Source organism: Oreochromis niloticus, linkage group LG20 (genome assembly GCF_001858045.2).
Source record: "Oreochromis niloticus isolate F11D_XX linkage group LG20, O_niloticus_UMD_NMBU, whole genome shotgun sequence".
Taxonomy (NCBI): Eukaryota; Metazoa; Chordata; class Actinopteri; order Cichliformes; family Cichlidae; genus Oreochromis; species Oreochromis niloticus.
In genome coordinates, this window is record NC_031984.2 from 26,732,181 (window position 1) to 26,741,729 (window position 9,549).

Sequence of the window (9,549 nt, forward strand, 5' to 3'; positions counted from 1 at the left end):
ACCACCCAGACTTGGATGGTTTTATACATTTCAATACAGGATGTGAAAATATGAAAACATTGGTCTCTGGGTAAAATTCTTTTACAAGATCCAGACAGAACAGCGTGACTATTGCCATGCTAATGCAGTTGTGTAACCATTGCTATAGAGCTCAGTTCTTACATTAGCATGCAATATGCTCACTATGACAATCCTGACATGGTGGCATTTAGCAGTTTTAGTTCATCACCATGTTAACATTTGCTAATTAGCTGTAAAGACCAAGAAATGCTGAAGCTAAAGGGGAAAACTGATGATGCTGAATGAAAAGTGATTACAGTTAAAGACAGGCATAACAGTCTAGTAGATACAGCCCAGTAGTTACTGGACATTTCACTTAAAACTACAAATCCCAGCATCGTGATAATGATATGTATTTTTCTATCCTTCCTGTAATGAATTTGAAGATTTTTTTAATATAACTTAAATATTGACTTTTACTCAATAGAAGCTATTCAGCTTATTTTAGTAATCAGATAACAATAAGAGACTGTACTGTAGATGTGTAGCATGGAGGAGTAATATCAGAGCCTTGATAAAAGTGAACTTTGCTTCTGTAGTTTCTGCAGCAGCATTAATAACTACACGTGCAAACCTCTTCATTGCCTGCAGATGCAAAGTCTGTTATTTCAGAGGTGAGCATGGAGGGGGGGGGAACAACACAGGTGTTGCATGCGGTACTTCCAGGAGGATGCACCGCTGTGCATTTTAAACACAAGCATACATAACTGCTAATGATATAGACAAACACAAATATTTACATATACCTGTAGATGCAAAGTGCACTGGCAGTTCTGGACTTTTCACTCAGCAATTACCTCCCACTTAAGACTTTACATCTGAAATCTCATTCAGCATATCTTCAGTCACTGCTGAATTAAGTGCTTTGGATATGCAGTACGCTGCACATCAAGCATTAGAGCCCTAAATTTCCAACAGAATCATTTCTTATATTTCCCACACTGTGCTCTGAAGAGTTCTTTCCACTCTTAAATTTTCTTTGAAGAACTTGCAGTAGCTAAGTATCACTATCTTTTGAAATACATGGGACTGAATTAGTAACATTTCCAAAACTGCAGATATCTTTGCTTTTTCCAAGTGTACGTTGCTTTTATGCCGACAGTTTGTTAAATGTGGCTAAAGATGGATGGGCGGTCATGCTGAAGCATGCCAAGGATGAACAGATAACTTTTCTGTGCTGCAAAGAGGATGGATGGATGGATGGTCATTCTGTGGCACGGAATGAAAGAAAGGGCTGGCGATCGATGACTCATCATCTCTGTGTGTGGACTTCAGGACAGGCATGTCTGGACAAGCCAAAATCAGCAGCTTTACCTTTGTACAAAGGCAAGTGAAGACAACCAATTTGGCTGGAAGATTTATTCAGTGGACACCAAGCATCCTGACATGACAGGACTTCCACTGCAGAGATCTAGAAAATATCTTTGCAGTTTCTGGAGAGAACTGATTATAAAAGAGAAGAAAAGCGAGTTGGGGTTCAGACTTGACCTTAAAGGAGCAAGGAGCCCAATCATATATAAAGCACTCTAAGCACTGTGCTTTCAGAAGTCACTTATTTTTTAAAGCCAACACATTGCTTTTACTGCCTGTGAGATTCAAATTCAGAGAGCAAGTAATAAGAAAGCTTTGACAGTATAGTTTAAATGAGGTCATGCTTCAGATTAAAAAGGGTGGTATTCAGCAAAAACTCAAACTCCCAACAGTAAAGTATTGCAAACACTCCCTTCTCACTGAGGATATTATTAATGTGTTTTTTCAGCTTTATAATATTGCAAACTGACCAGTTGTGTACATTGTACATTCTCCTTTGGCTCTTGCTCAGATCAGAGAGGTGTTTAAATGATTTATGGAGAGATGTTCGTGCATTTGCATTGAGTGGTGATGCAGGAAGGATCGTGGGTGAGCTGTATACCGTACAGTGCGAGCTGTCTAGGTTCCAGGCTGATAAGCGCTAAAAAGAATCTTTAGTAAGATGAAAGCTGCCTTCGGCCAGTGCGTAGATTGGGTTGACATCTCTCCAGTGGCGCAGACTTACTACAGCTGCCTTTTAGCTGCCTTTAATAATCCACAACTTTCAGTTTAACACTTAAGCTGTAAGAAAAAGCGGTAGCTCGGAAACAGCCCTGCAAATCCTGCTCTGTACGTGTTGACACAGTGGGCTCAATGGCAGTCATCTCATAACCAATCCATAAAGCTTGAAATGCTCCCGTTCACTTAGGTGATGCAGTACCTCTCGGGGAGATGGCAGTGCAGGTGAATTTAAAAGGCTCAGTGTTACAGGCTCAAGGGATGGAGTTACCGCCAAAGAACTAAATGACTTATTTGTGTTTTCAAAGCCCCTTAAAGAGCAAATCTAGGATAACAATTTTCTCTGCAGTGTTTATGATCTCTGGGGTGCTCACATAGTCTCTGTGGTTCACAGCAACTAAATTACAATGCGTTTGGTATAGTACAGGAGCACAAAGCTGATACACCTCTGTCAGTACTCATTTGTACATTATGAGCAGGGAGCCGCTTCACTGGATCCAAGCTATTGGGGGGAAAGTGCCAAATCATTAAGTTATTTAATAGTTCATTGAGTCTCTACAGTTGGCTGCTAATTAAACAACATTCGATCAGTGTGAATAGGGAGAGGCAGTGGATGACATTAAGTAGATGAGGTGGTCTTAACCCCTGCAAACTGCTAGGATCAACTGATTGGCAATTAATGTTCTCACCGGCTGCCGCTGATGAAACCTCCTGAAATGACTTTGAAAGCTCAAACTTTCCAGCAACACTGATGCCAGAGCTTCCAGTATTTCTCATACTGGGACGGCACTTTTCTCTCTGCCATCACAACTTTATGTTAATCCTGTGCTTTTGGACTCCAAAAGTTCAGTTTTTTTCCCTCTTTTTCTCAACTGATTTAAACTGATGTTTATTGGGAACAGCAGTTCACTGCATTTCATTATATTCATGCAAGTGAGAGTAAACTACAAACACCTCTCACTTGTTTCTTGATTAATGCCGAGAACATTTTTTTAACCTTCAAAACTGTATAAAATGCAGGTTTTGGAGTTGTGGCTTAAGGTGAGATAATGGTTTGCACTCACTCAGTAAATAGAAGAAATACCAAAGACCAGGTAAGCGATGTTGCATCACAGTCAGAAGGTCCTGACTTTGACTCCACCATCTGGCCAGAGCCTTTCCGTGTGGAATTTCCATGTTCTCCCTGTGTCTGAGTTCCCTCCGGGGTACTTTGGCTTCTTACCACAGTCCAAAGACATGCAGTTAGTGGGGTTAGGTTAGGCAATTCTCTTGGCGACCTATCCAGGGTGTAACCTGCATTTATGTCAGCTGGTATAGGCGCCAGTCCCCCTGCAATCCTGAATTAGATAAGTAGAAGAAAACGGATGGGTGGATAAATAGACCAAAGCCAAAGTCATTCAGTAAATATAAAAAACCCTTTGTTTTGCTGACCCATGGAATAAAGATTCCGTGGATGATTCTTTATTCCAACATCATTTTCAGTCAACACAGAAACTGGGGCAGTCGTTGGTAGGAGTGGTTATTACTTTTCACCTTATGTAAGAAATGTTAGACTTTCAGAGGCATTATTTCTTTTTGGCAATGTGCAATAATTACAATTAAAGTCACATTTTCACTATTGTGATTTCCATATTGACGTGTTTAGGGAGGTAGAAAAGCTGTGGTGGATTCTTAATGAACTAAACTGTTTTGGTGGATGGAAGAATTGGAATTAGAGAATAGTTCCAGGCTACCGCAGTAATCGTGCAATATCTTGTGCCAAAATGAGAGTGGGTTGTCATAAGTAGGCTTACTTGCAGATCTTGTAAGGTCAACAAGTTACGAGGCTTTAAGGCTTTAATCAGCACTGAGATCATATAGGTATCGAAGGCCTATGCAATGAAATGGCAGTACCCTGCACTGAGAAGCTACATGTCTTATAAATGTCTGAAAGAGAAAGCCAAAGGGTTTCACAGGAATCTTGCCCTGCTGAAGGCGCCCACACACTGTGGGATTTCAGCAGTTTTATACATTCATTGTGAGCCTTCGTGGATCTAATAAATTTTACGTAGCACAGTTCAGCTGAGTTCTGATCCTGGGTTAGGACACACAGCTGCTATTCCCCCATAACTTTTTCCATGCTACATCCTCCTTGGTGTTGTCATGACAACAGACATATACCTTTGCACATTTTATCTCCATCTAGTCTGTTCGAATGTGTTTTATTTATTTATCATTTAGTGTTGATGTCATGCTGACCACTCTTTCCCTTTGATTAGTTAATAAACGTAGGTCGTAGCAGCAGTCAGTGTACACTGACACGCTACACCATCTTTGGTTGTAAAGCTGTTACAGCATCCAACTTCAGTTCTGTGATTCCTTTATGGTTATAGTTATAGTTCATATTAGGAACAACACTGCACAGTGTCTACCAGGCTCAAGAGACCCTCTCACAGTTAGCTAAATGGGATCGTATAGACATCTGTTACCTGTATTTTCTATGAAAATTGATTGGTTAGATCACTATTTGGTATTTTGAAGCACTTGTTATTTCCACTATAACCCGCTCAGCAGCACATTATGTGCACCATGGCGAAGAAATTTCCCCCCAAACCCCAAATCCCACCTTGTAGTACCAGCTAAAAGCCTCGGGCTGTGAAGCAACATTGTGCTTTTCCTTCTCTCAAAATAAAAGTGAAATAACTGCTCTTTAGATCAACACATTGAACTATTTTCTCATCAGGAAAAGGCTATGCTTATCATTTCCGTGCCTGCCTTCTGCAAGCCGATCAGTCGTTTTGTGTGTGTGGTTTAAATCTCTGCTCTTCTGTCATTCTGCCTTTCAGACTCTCATTTGTGTGACCTCCACCTCCCCAACTCCCCCTCATCATGACATCCGACATCAGAGCCTCCACCTGGTTCATCTCAGCCAACACCAGCGTCTATAGTCCACTTTGTTATGTAGCTTCACCGGCGTCTAATCACCAAAGAATTTGTTATTCAAACTTAAGTATGTTTGATTCTTTCAGTTATTCTCTGCTTATAGAATTATCATTCAAAACATTACTGTTGATCATAAATATATTATTTTCATGTGTGTTTATGGCACTAATGCAAAGAACACAATGCGGTACAAAAATAAAATGCTTCAGTTTAGGAAACTTTGTGGTTTGGGTTAAAATGACTATTCCATTGTCAGACTTTGTGTTGAAGACACATACTTTATACATACTGTACCCCATTGTTGCTGTTTGCTAGGTTTGAAAAATGAATTCTTATAGCACAGCAGTAGGAGGAGGACTAACATGATGATTATGCTGGTCATTATGATCAGGGGTGCACATAAGTGGTCGGCAGGTGCGCATTCGCTGTCAAAATAAAACTGGTGCACCAGATAATAAGTTGCAACGCGCGTTTGCGTATACAAGATTTTCTGGAGGAGGACAGACATTTGTTTAGAACGCTTACAGATGTCGAAGAAGCAAGCTCCTTTAAGCAACTACTTTGGTGTTCCTCCACCTCCAACGAAATGTCAGAAGGAGTCCGAACCGCAAAAGAAGCGCGTATTCTCTGAAAAGTGGTTGCAGGAGGTGAGCTGGCTTCAAACAAATGATGAACGCACAGAGATGTGGTGCAGAATATGCTGTGAAATTCCACTCTAGCGGACAAAAACAGTGCCTTTCAAATGTACGCAAACGCGCGTTGCAACTTCTTATCTGGTGCGTGTCTTTTATTTTGACAGCGCATGTGCGCCTGCGGACCACTTATGTGCACCCCTGATTATGATATGTTTGAACCTCAGAAATAGGTGCTTCCACATGAAAATGTGTGACTATACAACAACCTAAAACCTGTCCAGGACGTTCACCTGTGTTGTGGAGATTGATCAGACATTTGGAATCATTTCATTTTTCTTTTTTAATGTATTTCATCAAGGCTTCTATAACGATTAGCTGATCTTAGTTGGTGCCCAGCCGGTCCGAGCAGTCACATAGCCGTGAAACTGTTTAGATGCAACACCAAACCAAAAAAAGAAAATATTAAAAAGCGTAGAGTTTTCAGACACACACACTGGGCTGTAAGGTTATCATTGCTGCAATGATGCACAATAACAGCAGAACTGTGAAAGAAATGAAAAATTCTGAGCACTGGGCCTGATCCTCAGGAGGGCTGCTGCTGTATTGATCACACGCAGGAAAGTCCCATGAAAACAACTCAAAGGTCAAGCTGGCGGGACTCTGTCTACAAAATATGAAAATCTCCAACTTATCTGTGATTATAATCACAGTGTGCCACCTCATCTGTTGCCTGGAGGCAATTAGCATCTGGATGGGAATATGTCAGATGGCGCAAATTAATCTCATAATGGAACATAATACTGGAATAATGGAAATACTTACACTCGCACATGCAGCTGACAGACAGGGAGATTTGTTTTGTCTTTTCACTGCTTGTCATGTTCATCCCCGTGAAGCTGTATAAAACATCAGAGTCATTTATAATACAAAAAACTGCTTCGTAAGTAAGACGTGAATTTCCAAACACACTTACATTATCTGCATGTTTACATGACTTCCTGTTTGCTTGACTCATCCACTTACAGCCTTCCTTATGCACAAATGCAGCCTTATGGATTTCCTGCGTTAGTGTGCATAAATTCAGTTTGCTTAATTCCATCATCCCCTCAGTGGCTGCGATTCTCATCAGGAGGTAATGTTACAGTGAATAAAACCGACAGGAAGGCTTTTGGCTCCTAGCAAAGTGCAACTTTTCTTTTCCTCTGTCACTAAAATATTAACATCAGAATCAGCTTTGATCTTGTTTAACCCCTTTAAGGTGAAATTAAGGTCACATGTGTACTACTTGGATGTTTTTTTGTTTCTTTTTGAAAATAAGTTGAGGGGGGTTTAAGTTTTATTGATTTTCAAAGGCAACCTTTCAGTACAATATAGGTAACACAATTAGATAGATATCAAATCTGTGACCCTAACCTGTCTGCTTGGATAACAGAGAAAAATTAAACGTGTTAAATGTGTACAGTGCAAACTTTTTAAGTCTATTTCAAGTGATTTCATTCTCGCTGTCACTCCTACCTCTTTGATTTTTCACCTGCAAGACTGAAAGAGAACTCAGCCAGAGTAAAAGAAGTCATCTTCTATCAGCTGAAAGAAAACGAGTCACAGATGGCAGACAATGACTATAGCGGGAGCTCTCTCAGTCGGCCCTATTCTTCCCTGCTGCCTGTGTTGTTAGCTGGATTCCTTACCCGCGGTTCTGGCATTCAGAGGCACTGGGCTGTGAGAAGGCAATCAAGGCTGTGCGTGGACGAGAGAAGAGGGACATCGGGGCAGTTAGGAAAGTGGGCTGTGCCCCGGAGACAGATAGGAAAAGGCGGATCTGGGCTGTCCTGAAGTCAATCTGTGTTCGCTCAAGAGGAGAGAGTGGAGGGGGAGGCGTTCTCAGCGAGGGAAGAGGATATCACCTCAGGCCATTCTGCCTTTCTTTTCTGTCGCTGCTCAAGCCTTTTAATAAACATTTAACATTCACAGAGAGAAAAATCAATACCCACGGGAGGTGACTTCCCTCTGTTACCATGAGCTGCCGCTAACTGCTAGGAACACGTTTAAGAGTTTGGATGAACAGGTGGTAGCAGCATGGGAATACCAGTGGAATGCATAGATTACAGATTTGTCATGGCATATTCCAACACGGATGTTTGAAAGAATGTTCAAGTATATGCTTTTATTTTATGCGCATGTAAGAAAACAAGGCATTTGAATGTGAATTTTGCATTACCCAAATGAGGGCGGAGCATTGACAATGATTAATGGCATGAAATTATGAATAACAGATACGCCCAAAGATCGCCAGCTCTGTTGAATAATCTTTATGAAATAATGCTTAACATGAGGTTTCAAGTGATAGTCAACATTGCTCTGACTTTTCATCTATTGCCACCAACAGGTTGGCATTTTTAGCTGAGACTGTGATGTCTTCACAGCTGAGTGACTTGCCAATTTATTCAGACATTCTTCTCCTGCTCAGCGTAACTTTTTAACGACACTGATGAACCTGTAACTTTTCATCAAGATTCATTACCAGGTCAAAATTGCACTTTGTCAATTTCTTTGATTTATGACCAAATACTTGCAAAACAACTGAAATTTCCATCATCAGACTCAGAAATACTTTGTAGCTTTATTATTTTTTGTAGAAAGCCATCTGTAGCTGTAACTGAATTTGCTTAATCACTATATGTTGTCTGTGCAGATAGATGTCCAGCTTTATGCCTTCCTGATTGTTTTTCCCAGCCTGGATGAGTCCCTCTTTGCTGCACTGCTCCCCCAGCACACCACAGCATAGAAAAGTACACCGGCAACCACCGACTGTTAGAACATCCACTGGAACTTCCTGCAGATGTTGAAAGACCTCATCCTCCTGAGAAAACACAGTCTGCTTTGGCCTTTTTTGTACAGGTGCTGCATGTTTTATGACCAGTCCGGTTTGTTGTCCACCCAGAGCCCGAGGTACTTGTACATGTTGAAAAACAGAGAAGGGAGGCTGAGATGGTTTGGACATGTGCAGAGAAGGGATATTAGATATGTGGAAGAAGGGATGTTGAAGTGACGAGGAGTGGCTAAAACAATCTGAAGGACTGACAAAGTCATATAAAAATGATTACTTCAAGTTAATGCTGCTAGCAGTGGTTCTGCCATTAAATCATAGGGTGTATTTAGTTGACAGACTGAGGTCAAACAAGTGCATAAAATCATGTGAAAACCTTTTTAACATGATTCTAACTTTAGCTTTGGAGGTTTAAAGGTTTGGAGAGCAGACATGAAGCAGACATGAAGTTTTGGATGTCAGATGATGCCATCTGCCATCCGAACATCATACATAATCCTACACCTCGCTTGTGGATCTTTGTTTTTGTTTTGGGGGGGGGTTGTTTTGTTTGTTTGTTTGTTTTTGAAGCAGTGGGACTGTGTTTATGTGATCAGACCCATCAACGTGCCTGGAAGCTTTGTTTCTTCAAGATGATGAGAAGGGAAAGTGGGCAGCGGGCAATTTTGGAGGTAGGCTGTAGCCTGTGTGCTGTTTTCTACTGGCTTAAACAAATCATAACATTAAATTTTGATTGAGTGAGCAAGGTGCACATTTGGATTTCATGAGCCTATAGCTGCTGCCAACTTGGCTGTACACATAAGAACAGAATCTGTTCTGTTTTTCTATGGTATACATGGGATTCATGCTGGTGCTGTGTATCTGTGAAGCTGGAGGAAATGCAGTATTTTTATCAAGGGCAGTCTGACAAAGTCTGTTCTTTTTTACTGTGCATTTTTGGAATTTTGGTGACTCACCATGAACGTGACTGAACCTGACTGAGGTGGGACCACAAGCACAGAAGGGGGTATGACAGGGAAGATCAAGGGGACGGTGCAATTCTGATTTAAGCTGCAGCTCTTCCTCAGAATAGTAAGT

The 9,549-nt window shown here is 41.1% G+C and overlaps 1 long non-coding RNA gene across 1 annotated transcript; it reads right to left on the reverse strand.

Moving 5' to 3' along the window:
- Positions 1–6,146: 6,146 nt before the first annotated feature.
- On the reverse strand, positions 6,147–7,656 carry LOC112843260 (uncharacterized). Its single transcript, XR_003215476.1, has 4 exons — positions 7,334–7,656; positions 6,619–6,705; positions 6,468–6,541; positions 6,147–6,392 (listed from the first exon to the last, which is right to left on the reverse strand). It is a non-coding gene; the product is annotated as an uncharacterized LOC112843260 (long non-coding RNA).
- Between the last annotated feature and the right edge of the window lie 1,893 nt (positions 7,657–9,549).